The following is a 15949-nucleotide window of genomic DNA, read 5'->3' on the forward strand; positions in this document are numbered from 1 at the left end:
CCACATTCTGATAGTTTCAACCGTAATTTCCTTCTTAGAGAAAAACGGTAATTAAATAACTACTGTGTAATAACAATTCGAATCAAAAATGCTACAAATTCCTTACAATTCTATAAATTTAACGAAAACTTTATCAAAAAAATCCAAATTCACAAACAAACAGTTACAATTAAAATGTTTCAAATCGTTTTGCCAAATCAAATATCATTTTTTAATATTAATCGATAACTATGTAAGAACGTGTTGAAAGATGAAATTTATTTTTCCGAGGTATATGAATGGACGATTCATACAGCAAATTTAAAGTCTTAAAAACCTTTAACGCCACAAATTTGTTATTTGAAGCATTTTTCAGGAACGAAAATGACTGGAGTGCAAATAAAAATAAAAGTATAAGGAACTGAGAGCACCTATTACAAATAATTAAATCCTTGAAAATATTAATATTGTTTATTATTGTATATGAGCTTGAAATAATATAATTATAAGTTTAGTCAAGTCCATATCTTTCTACAATGACTTAATCTGAGAAAGGTAAATATTACTTTTAACTCTTGATTCTAAAATTATGAAAATAAGATTGCAAGTTAAAAACTAAATATAATTTACTTAGTTCCTTTGGTAAATATTTGACTGAAGGCTGCAGTTTTAAATTATTAAACTCATTTTATGCAAGTACCTATATATAACAGAGATGTTCTTGCAAGAATTATTTTTGATGGGGCCCTTTTAGCAAAAAGAGTTATGGAACATTGTCACATCGGAATACAATTGCAAGTTTGAAGATCTCTCCCAAAGTCAATGACGCGAATATAGATTGTCAACCACATCCCATTACTTTTCAATTCTTTCAATATTTGATTCACTCCACTGATGGTTCTGCACGTGAAAAGTCATATTTTAACATGCTGTCTTCCCGGCCTAGCGAAACTGTGCTTTCCATATTATTAGATATGGAAATAGTGTATAATGTTAAACATTCAGCCAATTTTGCCCTTTTGCTAAACCGCCAGTGGGAATGCCTGCCTCCGATGATAGTGACGATGATGAAGAGCAAAAATTATCCAGGCATACACCCACAACTGATCAAGTGTTTGAGAGCATAAAAACGATTAAATATTTGCGGATGTAAAACACAAAGCAAAATTGCTAACAATAGTAAATATTGAGAGAGATATTGTTGAAATCGTATCTAAAAAAACTTGTAACGATTGCGCGTTATCCCAATAGTTCAACTCATCTAATTAATAGTCAACTACTCAATTTTTTGAACATATGTTACATAATTACTCTTTATAAGTTTATTAGCTTAATTTTACCCCGATTTTACGTTATTCCACATCGTATGTCTTTTCGAAGCTAGTCTAGTCCGGTGAAAAATTTAAAATAATCAGGGTACCAGATTACCGGATTATAAGAAAAAATGTCAGAAAAATTACCAAATGAATATTTTAAATATCGTATATTCTGGTGTTATAACCCAGAAATATTTTTCTTACCAGATATGTCATTTCTCTACAGTACGGTAATTTTACTAGAGTTTTTTCTCCTTGTTTGATCTAGATAACTGTATGCTTCAGAGCGTTTAGCATAATAGAATTACCATCCCCGGAAATTGATTTTAAGCAAATTTACAGAACATTAACATTCTTTGGGGCTTCCGAGGCCGAGGGACATTTTTTGTTGCCAAGCACTCTGAACAGTAGAGGTAGCAAGTACAATTTCCACCGCTACTCGAGATTTACCTGAGTTCAGCTTTCATCTTATAGAACATCATCTTCATCAATCATATATAAAGCAAAAAACAATTTTTTTTTACCTGGGACAAACATTTTACTGAAAGTAATTCAACATAAAGGTTTATTATTATTTTTTAAGAAACCAAAACGTCTCAAAGAGATTAATTCGGCTCTGATGATTAAGATATAAGAATCTATGTGTCGCAAGAAAGATCAAAGTATATAAAATACCGCTTATGTACTAAAACTGCGAAAAGAAGTTTTAAAAAAAATTAACTATTTGCACTCAAATATTTTCTCTCGTGAGACATTGCTAAAAGAAATAGTAATCCCCCTTAACTTTAAATTGATGGCATCCTAGTGATTAGAAACAACTTTCCTTTCAGAGATATTACATATTATGGTAAGATCTTATAAGATCTTATTTATCTTTAAAAATAACAGGTTTGTCTTTAAACGAAAGTTCTGTATTCTTTTTTACTGATAATTTTTGTTTTTTATTCGAGGCGAGATAATAATTGAGAGTAAATCTTTCTTAAAAACAGTTTACTCTTATTTTGTTATAAACAATAATAACAAAAGATTAAAAGAAAACCATTCTATATGTTTCAGCTAGCACCATTATAACGTAATACAAAATTTTTCCATTATTTCTTTCGACATAATGCAGTTCCATTTAATTGGTGAATAATACAACATCGGCATATTGCGTGTTGTACAGCAAACTCATTGTCAGATGTTCATTGTGAGTACAGCATATAAGTCGACTTTCGAATACCAATCTGCGGAATGAATCAGTTTCAGCTTATTCCATTATTATAAAAATACTATTCTATATTGAATAAAAAATCAGAACTCAAGAATTTAAAAAAAAATATTTAAGGACTTTAGAACTCGTTTTTTAGTTATGAAAAACTATCGTGATGAAATTAATTGCTGCCAAATGTAAATTATAATAAATATCAAAACGTAATACATAAAAAACATAATAAACTTCGATCATGTTATCTGTTATCAATACTCAAGCAAACAATTAATTAGAATCCTTGCTATTTAACAATTCAGTTAGTTGCTTAAGCCTTGATTACCATACATTATACCACTGAGTTCACATATTCATACATTATACCACTGAGTTATTATACACATGAGTAAATATTGTCATCAAAAAGTGTATAAAAAATCGTATTGATCATGACTTAAGAGTTTTGGTAAAGAAATGTAAAGCTTCATAAAGAAATTTGTGCAATTTTAATGCATTTCGTGTTTTAAGGATTTTTCCTGCATTAAATTCAAACGTCTCTAAAGTAATATTGAAGTAGAGCGTAACATAAACAATACTGTATTTTAAATTTCAACATTTCTACTATTTTAATTGTATAAACTATTAAATTCGAACATAGCTAAAATAATATTGATGTATAAATAATATTGATATTGATGACGTAAAAAAAATACTGTGCTTTTACGCATTTCAATTTTCAATGTTTAATATGTTTTTATTATATAAACCATTAAATTCGAACGTCTCTAAAGTAATAGTGATGAAGAATGTAATTTAAACAAATAAACAATTGAATTCAATTCCTGAAAAAGTGAATAAAAATATTTTCAAAACTGCGGAATCAAATCTGATTTTAAAATGTACAGCATCATAAGACGAAAAAAGGCACCATTGTTTTTAAAATCATATTTTAATTTGAAGCATACATCAATTGAATTAATATGTGAAAAATTTAATGTCGTGTTCATCTTCGGCTCCACTTTACATGCAATCTTTCGAAATTAAATAAAGAATACACATTTAGATTCTGCATTCATTTAGATATTACATTTAGATTCTGCATTCTTCAACAACCATCTGTTTTCTTTCACTTTAGCACCAAAAGTCCTATTTTGGGACGAAATAAATTTTCTTATCTCAGGCGTTCTTTAATTCTCATGAGACTAGTTATATTCCGCTCCTCGCATAAGTGAATTCAATGTTTAAATTAAGTTTTGAGTTTATTATACGCTTAATTCAATTATTCCACAGAATTCAAGTTGGAATAAAATGAAACTTAAAAAAATTGCTTTTTGTGTAAAATAGCTTGAATGAAACTACTAATTACTATAGCATTATTTTTGAGATATTTATTTTAAGACTTATTAAAAATTATTAAAAAATTCTGACTAATTTTATTAACACAAATATTTAGCACAACTACGACTATATTGTTAGAATTTTTATTCTAATATCGCGATAAATAACTGGTCGTAGTCTGTCCATCCAATTAACCGTAAAGTTTACAGTAAAGAACATTTTTTACCTTTCCAGTTTTAAAACAGTTTACAACTAGTACAGTTAAAATACCGTGTATACAAAACTTTACGGTTTTTTTCGCCATTTGCAACTAGCGTGGTTTCAAAACAATAAAAAAAAATCAACTGGACATTGGAGCTAGTCTTTTTGCTAGGTAACGGGCATCGAAGTTGGGTTGTGGTTGAGTTGTATTTTATCAAATGAACCACGGAATGTGGTTTAACTAGTTTATCTGGTTGTTTCGCTTATCGTAAGAGAAGAAAAATGCTAGACTTCTTTGAATTAAGCAGGCCTTATGTAATGTCTCAAATTGGAAAGTGCCGAGTGCTGGAAACTTTTCATGTATTGAAGAGAATGGAAGAATATTGACGTGTCAACGCTTTGTCTCAAATGCCTGTTCTGACGATCATGAGATGCTCTTCTGGCTATAATATGTAGCCAGATAAAAGGAACGAAGTTTCTTTATTATTTGGGCCTAGTTGGAGAGATAAAGTCTGGTTGCTTAACCGTATTCGGTTAGAGTAGTTAATAACAGTTGTTTGAGTACCATCTTAATTACGGTTATTTTTAATTACGGCTATTTGACTGTTTTGTTTGAATATGGTAAAATAACAATTAAATAAATTGTAAGTTAACCATTTTTTCCTAGAAATTTCTAACAGTGCATAGTATTATCATAAATTATATTTATTTTCATAATCTTTTCTATTTCGCTATCCTGAATTGTAGTAACTGTCAAAAAAAAATAATAAATCAAGTGTTTTCTTTAAAAAAAAATAATTTAGAGTAATGTATGTGATATGTGCATGGAATTTAAACCGCCCAGAGAACAATGTCTAGCTATAATAATTAAGGATGATTCAAGGTGACGTCACCAAAACTTTTTTTAAAATTTTTGTTTGCGCTGAAATGAAGCATTAAAAAAAAGTTAGTCGATACATTAGATTTAAATAACTGATAATATATCATAAGTAATATAAATAATAAAAATAAAATAATCCAAATAATTTAGATAAAAATGTGTAATTTTTTAAATTTGATAACATTTAATAGGTAAATTAGTTTAATCATTGGTTCAGATGTTTTTAGACTATGAATTTGAAAATTTTTCTTACAAATTTTGTTATACTTGTTTATGCTTGCTTCATGTTGAAGAGACAAAAAAATTACGTTTAAAGTAAGCAAAAAACACTATATGTCGTTCTATTTTCAATAAGTGAGCACTTATAGAACTCTTGTAAAGCTGTAAATCATTTTTATACAATTTTAAAGCAAAATCTAGTTTCATAGCAGGAAACTGTAAGGCAATTTCACACTTCTTCAAGGAAGACGTTAAGATTCTGAAGAATATATGAACGAAAAAGAAGAAAGGTAAAAGCTTTATTTACGAATACAGAAACTTAACCAGTACTTGAAGTTCTGGCTCTAAAGTTTGTTGCTTAAAGTGTGTTTTGTTTGAACTAAAACTTAAAACACTAACAAGTATTAAAAATATGTAATTTAACACTAATATCATTAAGTAAACAGCAAAAAAGTAAATATGTAAGAATAATATTTTACAGTTAAGTCTCTTGAAAGTTAANTATTACCTTTTTACTAATTGTTTCTCATAGATGGCAGCACTAATATTTTACCTAAACATTTTTTTCTTCTTCTTCGATCAAATGTTTTTTTTTTAATTTTATTATATTCGATTCAAGCTATAAGCAATATTTTACATCTTCGCGATTTTTGTTAACTGTTTTATTATTGTACTTTTAAACCTAAACCGCGTTTTAATTCACGCCGGTAAGTTTGATTTCCTTTTACATTTTTCTTTTATTTCATGATTTTTCACTACATTAGGTTTTTGCGATATCGACACATATAAAGAATAATTTTTATCTTAGGATAATTATTCTTTATTCAGAAATATCGCATTATTTATGGCAATTAGATGTGTCTTGGCAACGACTATTTGCCTTTACCATTCTTGTTTCTCTACCATTTAGTTTTTTATTTTTATTTTATTCATGTTTTTCATGTTAATTTGTGTATATATATATATACAGAGGAGAGAGGGAAAGAGAGAGTAAGACTTGATTAAATGGGCAGGGAAGAGAATATTGCAGTTTAGCAGAGAAAGCAACCTAACTTGGAAACATGACAATTCAGACCAAGAATTTTCTTCAAATTTTAAGTCTTCAAAATGATCTAAAATTTTTTTGTATACTTATTTAGTTACACATAATAATATCTTACAGACGGCAGTGTAGTTTATTGACATTTTCCCAAGAGGAAAAATAAAATAGAAATTCACCAAATCTTAAATGTCAGGAAAATGACATATTAGCTTAGAAGTTAAAAAAACAGTCATTTTAAGCTTATAGTAAGTAACTCAACTTAAGCCTTTGCTTTAAATTGACAATGTATTGCTTAAATTAATTCTTTTATCCACTGTAGAAAGAATCAAAAATGTTTTTGTTGCTGATATGTACAGAATAAAATTGTGTATAATAATCCATGATCAAATTAAAAAAAAACTTTGATTACATTCAAGCATATTACAATCTAACATAAACTTGGTATTAGGTTAATATTTGCTTTCTCTCTTTACATTCAACTGTTTAAACAATTTTCTGGTAACTGTTTCAATGTCCTGGCATTCATAAGTCAGGAAAATGACAAATTTGCCATTTTATAGCGTTTAACTTTAGTTTAATTTAACATTTTGGCCTAAGACGTTTACATTCCACAGAAAACAGCAGGATTTCTTGAAATAACTCAGATAAATCTATGTAGTTTATGTTATTAATGATTTCAAGAAGACAGGAAAATGACAACATAAAAACTTACCCACCTTGAAAAATTTTTTGAAATAGATTTTGAAACAGAAAATTGGTTCTTTATTCATACAACAAGACATGTTCAGATAGGATGGTATCTGATCAATCTATTAACATAAGATACTGATTGCTGGAGCTATATATTTTGGTTATAAATCACTACATAAAAGTAGCCAGGAAAATAACAAATTTGCATGTGACAGCAAATTATTGACAGAAGAAATTATTTTAAGCAAAGTTTTAGTAAATAATACCCCCTGCGCATATTCTAGAAATGCTTACAACGGTTGAGATAAAAGAAATAGATATTGAAAAATGTATGTGAAGTTTATTAAGTTTATGCGAGTTAAAAATTTATGCGAAGTTTATTAAGCTAGTTATTATTGGAAATATTGTTTGTGACATACAAGAAACATGACATTTTGAAATTCAATTAAATTTTATAAATAAACAAAACACTCGATGCTACCACAAGGCCATTTTAAAATGCTAACAGCAATGCTATTTATTAAGATTTAAAACAAAAAGTTCTTTTAGTAGTATAGTATTAGATCTTGGAGAAAGAGACTGTAAGTTGTCATATTTCGTGAGAATCACCCATACTCTAATTTAAATGATTTAGAATTTCGAACTAAACCTCAAACATATTATTATAAGCAATAGAATACTTTCCTTTATATTAATTATAGTAGTTTATTTCTTATCGCAGTATTATTACGTAATTCAACACAAAAATAAGCTTAAACTAATTTGTTTCCCTTGACATAGACATGCATAGAGCACTGCTCAAAAATTATACTTAAAGCTTTAATTAAAAGTGATTTAATATTTCCTTATAAATGGATCATGCGTGACACAACAAATTAAGTCGATGCCTCAAATTAGAGACTAAGATTTCAGGGAAAAAATTAGAAAAATTGTTTCAAACGTTGTTTTTTCTGTAATTTGTGTGGCATGTTCATCTTTAGGTCAAAAACAATAGATTATAAATCTCGTCAAATAATTTAATTTCAATCAGCAAACACAGAAGAGTGTAAATCTAATCTATCAGTTAATATTAAAATTTAGTGTTATTTTAGTAATTTTAATATCGTGCCCAACAATACTTTGCTAATGATTCAGGATTGTTTTGTGTTACTTAACCAATTACTTTGTGTGAGAAACTAAGTAAAGCGTCCTATTAACTAAGATAAGGATGAACATCTTTATAAGGTAAGATAAAGGTAAACATCTTAATTGTTGTTTCTAAGAATCCTTTTCATCGAAGTATGCAGATCTTTTTCACAGATTATGTATTGATTAGTTGAAGGATCTATTGCAAATTCCTTTAATGTAATTAAGGAATGTTAGGCTGTTTTTGAGAAACATCATTAGTTGGTTTACTAAATTAGACTGTTATAATATCATCTAAAAATATAAATTAATTACCTTGAATAATACTTTAATCCTCTTTTTTTGAACTATTTTTTTTGAAAAATAATGTAAACAATATTAATTTTCACATTTACATAACATGAGAAGGGCACGCAGAAAATTAAAAACATTCTACATATTTAATTAATGAAATTAATGCATGCTTTTGATTTCATACAAAAAATCAATTACGGGTGTCCATTAGGGGGAGGGACTCATGCTTTTGTTTATTTTCCCATTGTTTTAAATTAACAAAAGATAATATGCGCAGTCTTAGTTCTATCTAGGTCATCGATCTATAGAAGTTAGGTACTTTAAATCAGAAAGTCATTTCTCAAATATTTGTTTCACTTTTGGTAGCTAATTTTTGTAGCAGATTCGAATTGTGAGTGATCTTTATTCCAATTCATCAATGAGAAAAATTCCTTAACGTATGTAACGGGGATCACATTGAAAGAAATTTTACAACTAAAGGGCAAAAGGTAAGGTGTAGTTTGAAAGACAGAAAATGAAAAAAAAAATATTAAAAATAGTGAGCTCAAAGAAAAAAGAAAGCAAAATTATAGAAATGCTTATTTTTTAAGAGGAAAGAAGATCAACTTTTCCCTAACCCATTATATATTTAGTTTAGCATTTATTATATATTTTAAGAAAACGACGCTTTTGGAGTATTAAAGCGACAGCAAAAACATTCCACAAAAGAATTTTATAAAAGTACTTGCCGATGAGCAGACCTCGTGCGTTCTCCAGAGGTGGTATCCACTCTTTCAGGACCACCACAATGGGTGAGATACCGTTGGTCATGTTAAATTGGACACTAGATGGCAGCACCGGGACTCTATTTGGATGCTAAAGTGCACTAGGAATTTAATTTTGCCGGAAATGCCAAGAGCCAATAAGGCACTCCAGGGATCTTTTACATGCCGCATAATCATACGTCATGGCCGCTGAGGATTTTCTGCATCCCAAAAATCCAGTGTCTGGGTCGGGGATTGAACCTGCAGATTTGGGCTCAGAAGGCCGACGACAAACCAACTGCGCCACCCAGCCACATTTTGTAAAAGTTAAACTTACATAATCACAAAATTTTACAAGGCTTACATAAGTAACAAAATAATGAAATATATGTTTCCTTACATTGTATTACAGAAATGCATGGTTGTTATCAACGATATATTAGTTTGGGTTTTAAAAAAATACAACTGTTTCCAAGCTTTTATTTAACAGATATCTTGTTTCTTTTGTCTTTTTTTAAATAATGCTTAATTGTTAGTTTCATTTTTTATTTAAAGTTTTAAAACTGATTTTATAATTATTTTTAAGTGTCCATTATATCATGACACATACATGTGTACAATTGCAAGGACAAGTCTCAAATAGCTATATACCACGTCAAGAAGTAAATGTACATTGCAAAAAATTTCTTATCAAATTACGGTAAAAATTACCGGTACTCAGAATATCGATACTTTTCACCGTAAAATCCATTTTCCTTGAACTTGTTATGGAACAATAAATCTGAAATACCGCAATTTTTACAGTGAAATTTACCGTAAAATCTCTAAATCACTCAAATTAAAAAAATATTACTAGGAAATTTAGGATAGAAAATTTTTTTGGATTAGATATTACGGATAAATCTTCCAAAGTGCTGGTACTTATTCAGTTATTTGATAACGGATTTTTTACAGAGTGGTTAAATGAGAAGGCAAATAAAAAAAATTAGGAATGGCAGGATGTTATTATGAAAGTAATTTCATGAGATCGAAAATCAAGAAACCTTTGAAACGTGATCATTGATACATTACGAACTCAACACGGTAATCTTGTTCTGAATTCGTAAAAGAAAAGAAACTGCAATTACCGTTCACTGGGAGCAATATGCCGTAAGATGTCGATGCAGGATATGGCCTCCATGGAGGGTGATGATTCTATTTGTCGTGTGCTGCTTTGCTCAACATTATCTACCAGCTGTTCGGGTAATTTATTCCATTATCTGTAGAGCACGGATGAGGGAGTCCTTGGTTTTGAAAATATTACTGTAACAAGAACTAGAGATTTTACTCTTCATTGGTGAATTCTATTGTAACAGCAACAAGTCTAAGCATTTTAATGAATATCTAGTCATCATAATCTAGTATAATATGATGAAAGTACCAAATTTCCAGGCAATCGTCTACACTTATCTTAAATGACCTGCTTGCAAGATATTTTTAAAAATAAACTTGGTTCTGCTTCTAATTTTTTTTATAAAGATTAAAAAAGCAAAAACTTAATTCTGCTAAATAAAAGAAAAATTAAACATAAAATGTAAATGTATTGTTCCTTAATTTTGCTTTTACTGAGATTTGATAAAGTTTTGCTCTTCAGTTATTGTTTGCTGGAATTTATACATTATGGTTAGTTTCAAAGCATTTGTAAAAAATCACGTCTGTAACTTACATACAAAAAGTAAATAATAGATGTCTAACATTATTGAAACTATTCCAAGAAAATAAATTGAAAACATTACGTAAATGCGGTAATAATCATTTTTATATTTATATGCAATGAATCGATTTTGTGTATCTTCTTCCAACCCATTGAAAAATTTAAGCTGTGTTTCCAGAAAGGGTACATTTGACAAAATAAATTTCCAATTACCATAAAGCAGAATTCATATGCTTCATTCTAGAAGCTATCATTTTCATTTAGAGTACTAGTCAACGTAAAGAAAGGACACTATATTTGGTATGTTTCCATCTGCAATAAAAATAAATGTCGAATATATCCTCAAAAGTTTGGATAAGTATCAAATATATTTTGATGATATTCATGATATTCCTCTTTGATCTATGAAATATAAAATCATTTTAATAACAAAAAACATACCAAATTTGAAATTTCAGAAATACTTTCAATTTTTTCAACAGTTTAAAAGACTACTCTGTACAATAAAAATAAATGTCGAATACATGTTCAAAATTTTGGATAGGAATCAAATATATTTTGATTATGTTCATGATATTCCTCTTTGAGCTATGAAATAGAAAAACATTTTTATAACAAAAAAAAAATACTAAATTTGAAATTTTAGGAATACTTTCAATTTTTCCAACAGTTTAAAAGACTACTCAGTACAAAACTCCAGATTAAATTATAGTAAAAAGCACCAAAACTTAGGGTACTTGTGTCAAAATATATTTTACGGTAAAATGTATTTTCACAGCAAAATATTATACCGTATTCCTTATAACAGTAGTGTGACTCAGGGATTTTCAGGTAAATATTATAGTAAAAATTGTGGTATAGTAGATTTTGTGTACCAGCGCACTTTTCCAGTAGAAATAGATTTTACCGTAAAAATTACCGGCAATCTGATTGCAGGTACTTTATGATTAAACTAAATCTGGAGTTTTTACAGTGTAGAATAATTAAACACATAAAAAAAAATTTACCCAAAAAATAAATTTATAACCATAAAAAATATACTATGATCTGAACAAAAAATGGTTCTTTTTCATTAGAAATAAAAGTATACAACTGAATATCGAAAAAAATATACTCGAATTTAAAAGCATTACACAGATGCTGCTTGCATGAATTGTACATTACAGAGTATGATATCAAAATTATATTTTATCTAAACATTAAAATTCCTTGACATGCCCTGTTAATACGGAAAGTTTAAAATTATCATATTTGTGTCTAACAACATGTAAAATACATTTTTGGAAAATCATTTATCACTTCTTTAATATCTTAGATAAATGTATACTTTAATTTTCGTTGTTAATCATTCATTTACAATCAGCGTGATAAATCTTTTTCAAAGAAACATAGAAAGTGTTAGAATATTCTTAATTCTGAAAATTTTCCAACAAAGACTCACTTCTATTTCCCGCATTCATTAACAAACAATCGCGTGCATTAACTATAATGAAAATGAATAAGCTTTCATCAATCATGGCTTAATAATCGCTAATTTCGTCTTATAAGTTCTTTTTAAAACATGGACCCGAAATTAGCTTCAGTTGCAAATCATTATACTTACTATTACAAACATATTTCTTAATATGGATTATAACTAATTGAAAGTTAATGTAACGAACACAAATTGCTAATATATATGCTTTCAGAAATGTTTAGATAAAAAATTTCTCTGAATGCTAACTCTACAGATAATTAATTCATCCATGATAGTAAATTTTACTTAAACCAATTACAATGTTAGTTTAGTATGAAAAAAATTATCATGGATAAAAAATTCTAGTAAAATTACAATACTGTATAGTAATGATATTTCTGAAAAACATTTCATAATTCTGGATAATAAAATTGAAATATGCAGTATTTAAACCATTCATTTCGTAATCTTTCCATTCGTTATGGCAACGGTTGAGTCGGAAAATCTGCTATTCAAAATTATAGCTCTTGTTACCATACTTTTTGTAATACTGTCATTTATTTTACTATTTATTTAGTAACTTTTCAGCGCATTGATTTCTGTTTTTTTTTGCCAAATAGAATTGTAATGAATTGTTTACACTTCAATGGTTTATTTAAAATGGTGGTTTAATTAAATGGTTGATAAGTGTTAGGTGACGGCTAATTATTAATTTTCATAATATGTTTCTCGGGTTGAATGATGCTTTCAAGTGTTTCAGAAAGGCTATACTCGTATAGATCAGGCTGTGGTGTTTGCTGCAAGTATTTTTTATGAAGGTGGGAGATTTATATATTAATCCACTTAAATATATGGGTTGCTTTGTAAATACAAAAATAAATAAAAATACTCTTTTCAGTTTAAAACACACAAATGCAACAAAAATATGCAACCAGTGTTACTACATCCCACTACACCCACCCTTCTGAATGGTTAGCAGAGCTATAATATCGCATGAAAGCCCCTAGTATCTTGTACAGGAATTTTCAATTTTTTTATTATGAAGAAATTATGAAGGTAGATTCCAGTAAATACTTATTGTAAACTGCGCTTGTGAAGAATTGAAAGTCTAATGATACATCAAAACAATAATTACTTTATTTTAGAAACAATGACCGTTGTACAACAGGAAAAAAACGAATATAACTAGGATCAGGAATACATGATAGAGATTAAGAGATGAGACGCCTATGATAGAGATTCGAATATTTATTGTAAATTTCGATAACAGTCTGACTGAAGGCAACCCCTCCCGGCCTAACGACAAAAATTAAAATTCTAAAGTGCTTGGACTGTTCCCAGTGGACAGCTAGAAGTATGGGAAGAGATCCATAGATGGCGATTCATCAAAAGATAAAATCGCCAAATACAAAGCCATTTCCAAGTAATTAATTTTAAATTTAAAGTAATTTGGCTATAGCTCAATAGCCGAAAAGACCGTGAGAAATAATATTACTCTGCAACTAAAGCATATCTGTGGTAAGAGAAATAAAGTAAATTAAGGAGTAAAAAGTGGTAAATAGATTTTGTTTGATTTAGTAGCGATAGTGAATTAATGAGTTTTACATTTGCTTTGAATTAAAAAGTTAGCCGTCACATTGATTGTTAAGGGGAATCGGTACCCAAAAAANATATTTATATTTGCATAATATAAAATATAAATATGTAATAAAAATTAAATATTTATTTCAATTTAAATAAAATTAGATTAAGAATAATTCAAAAATGAAATTCTGGAAATAAAAGAAATTTAAAAAGCTAGGAAGTATGCGAGGCGGCCTACTGTGGCGATGTATATTTAAAGCAACTGTACATCACAGAAGTATTTTAGTTTGTATATGCTCTATAGTTATTATTCAATAAACGGCTAATTATAGTTTTATAGTATGCAAAAATAGCTAATTATTGTTTCCAAATTCTCTTAAAAACAATTATGTGTGTGACATGCTTTATTATATATACAGTGGAAACGGTTCTTTTTTTAAAATTATTTGATTTCATTCGACTTTGTTAGTTTCTTTTCACATGATTTTTCTATATTTTAATATTTTATAAGAAAAAAAATATACTTGAAATAAACTCAGTTGAGTGACATCCCATTATCAGAAGGAATTGACATTGCCGCCTTGAAATTGCCCTCCTCAGAAGGACAAAGGCTTATTGTGCCAATACCAGTTTTCTTCACCTTGGACTCAGGGCTCAGTTTAGTGTGGAACCCCCAACGTTTAGTCAAGAAGCATGCTTGGTACTTATTTTATGGACCCATTGAAGAATGAAATTTGTCCGGTCCAAAGAAAAATGTGTCCAATTTGTCTGAAAGCTACCTCTTTAAAAAACTATATAGAAATAATCAATTTGTATTTGTAATAATGTTCATCACACTACGCTTCATATTATTATGAAAATGTAAAAGCCATATTTCAAAACTTTGAAAAGAAAAAAAAAATTCTTGTAACCCTTTCGTTGAAATAAATTTGTAAATCCTTATCCACTTCATGCAATAGGTTAAGGCAAAATTAAATATCTAAACACGTTTTGAATAAATTCTGACAATTTTCAATAATGAGAATATTGGTAAATGAAACTGCAATAAGTTTAAGATAATAGCTTAAATAAACAACTTTTCGCATGCTTTAACAAAGTTAAGAAAGTTACAGCTTTCAAAACATGCGGTTGTACTTGAATATATAAACTGGAATTAACAAATCACAAGACAAACAAATGCGTTAAAACTATAGGTATAATATTTATGTATGGCTTGTCACTACTTTGTTAAATATCTATTTAACACTCAAAACTACCATTTTGTCAACTGACCAACTTATTATATCGTAAACCTATTATATTTCCTTGACTGTTTAAAGCATAAGGTTAGTAGAGATAAAAGGTAGTTTAAAGGGAGAGCAGAGAAGGTAAGAGCATAAAGATTAGGGTAAACTTTTGCTAGTAGTCAGCATTTGACAGCCAGGTCAAAAGTTTAAGATCATAGCGATTTTGGTAAAATTCACGAGCAATTTTCTTGAATAATCTTCACAAAACATGCTTCACAGTTAGAGCATATATATACATTTTTAATGCTATGATATACACTTAGTTAATGTTTTATATTTCTTATTCTTTTGTTCTTTTAATGCTTTTATGCTTCCATGGATTCGTGGTAGTTTGCCACAATTGTCACTAACACGAAAGTTTAAGATCGCAAGAGTTCTGGCAAAATTCATGCATAATTTACTTTAATAATCTACACGAAACATATTTTACTGTTTGGGCATTTATATTTGTTTTTAATGCTAAAATATCAATCAATTTCGTTATTTGAGAAACAATTCTAATACCACTGAAACATAGAATAACATTTTTAATTTTAATTGATATTTCTTAAATATATAACATAAAAATTTTGTCTATTTAAATTCGACTGAGCAATTAATTATGCATAAATAACTCAAATGAATGGTCACAAGCGAAGCAATTTTGAATGTTTACCTTTGATTACTAATATGCTTGAAAAATGAACACTCAAATTCATTTTAGTAAATTATTAACAACTCTGTAACATAACTCTTCGAAAATATACTTGAAAAATACTTTTCTAATGAAAATACGAGCAATTCGGTATTTCAGTTGGTGCTCAAATTCTGTGCAGTGAAAGGCCAGAAATTTCAACCGGTAACTGACCAAACTTACAAGGAAATCAAAATCTAGGCTTTAATGCACTGAGTAAGTAGTGTAGTGAGGTCCGTCT

Source organism: Parasteatoda tepidariorum, chromosome 10 (assembly GCF_043381705.1).
Source record: "Parasteatoda tepidariorum isolate YZ-2023 chromosome 10, CAS_Ptep_4.0, whole genome shotgun sequence".
NCBI lineage: Eukaryota > Metazoa > Arthropoda > Arachnida > Araneae > Theridiidae > Parasteatoda > Parasteatoda tepidariorum.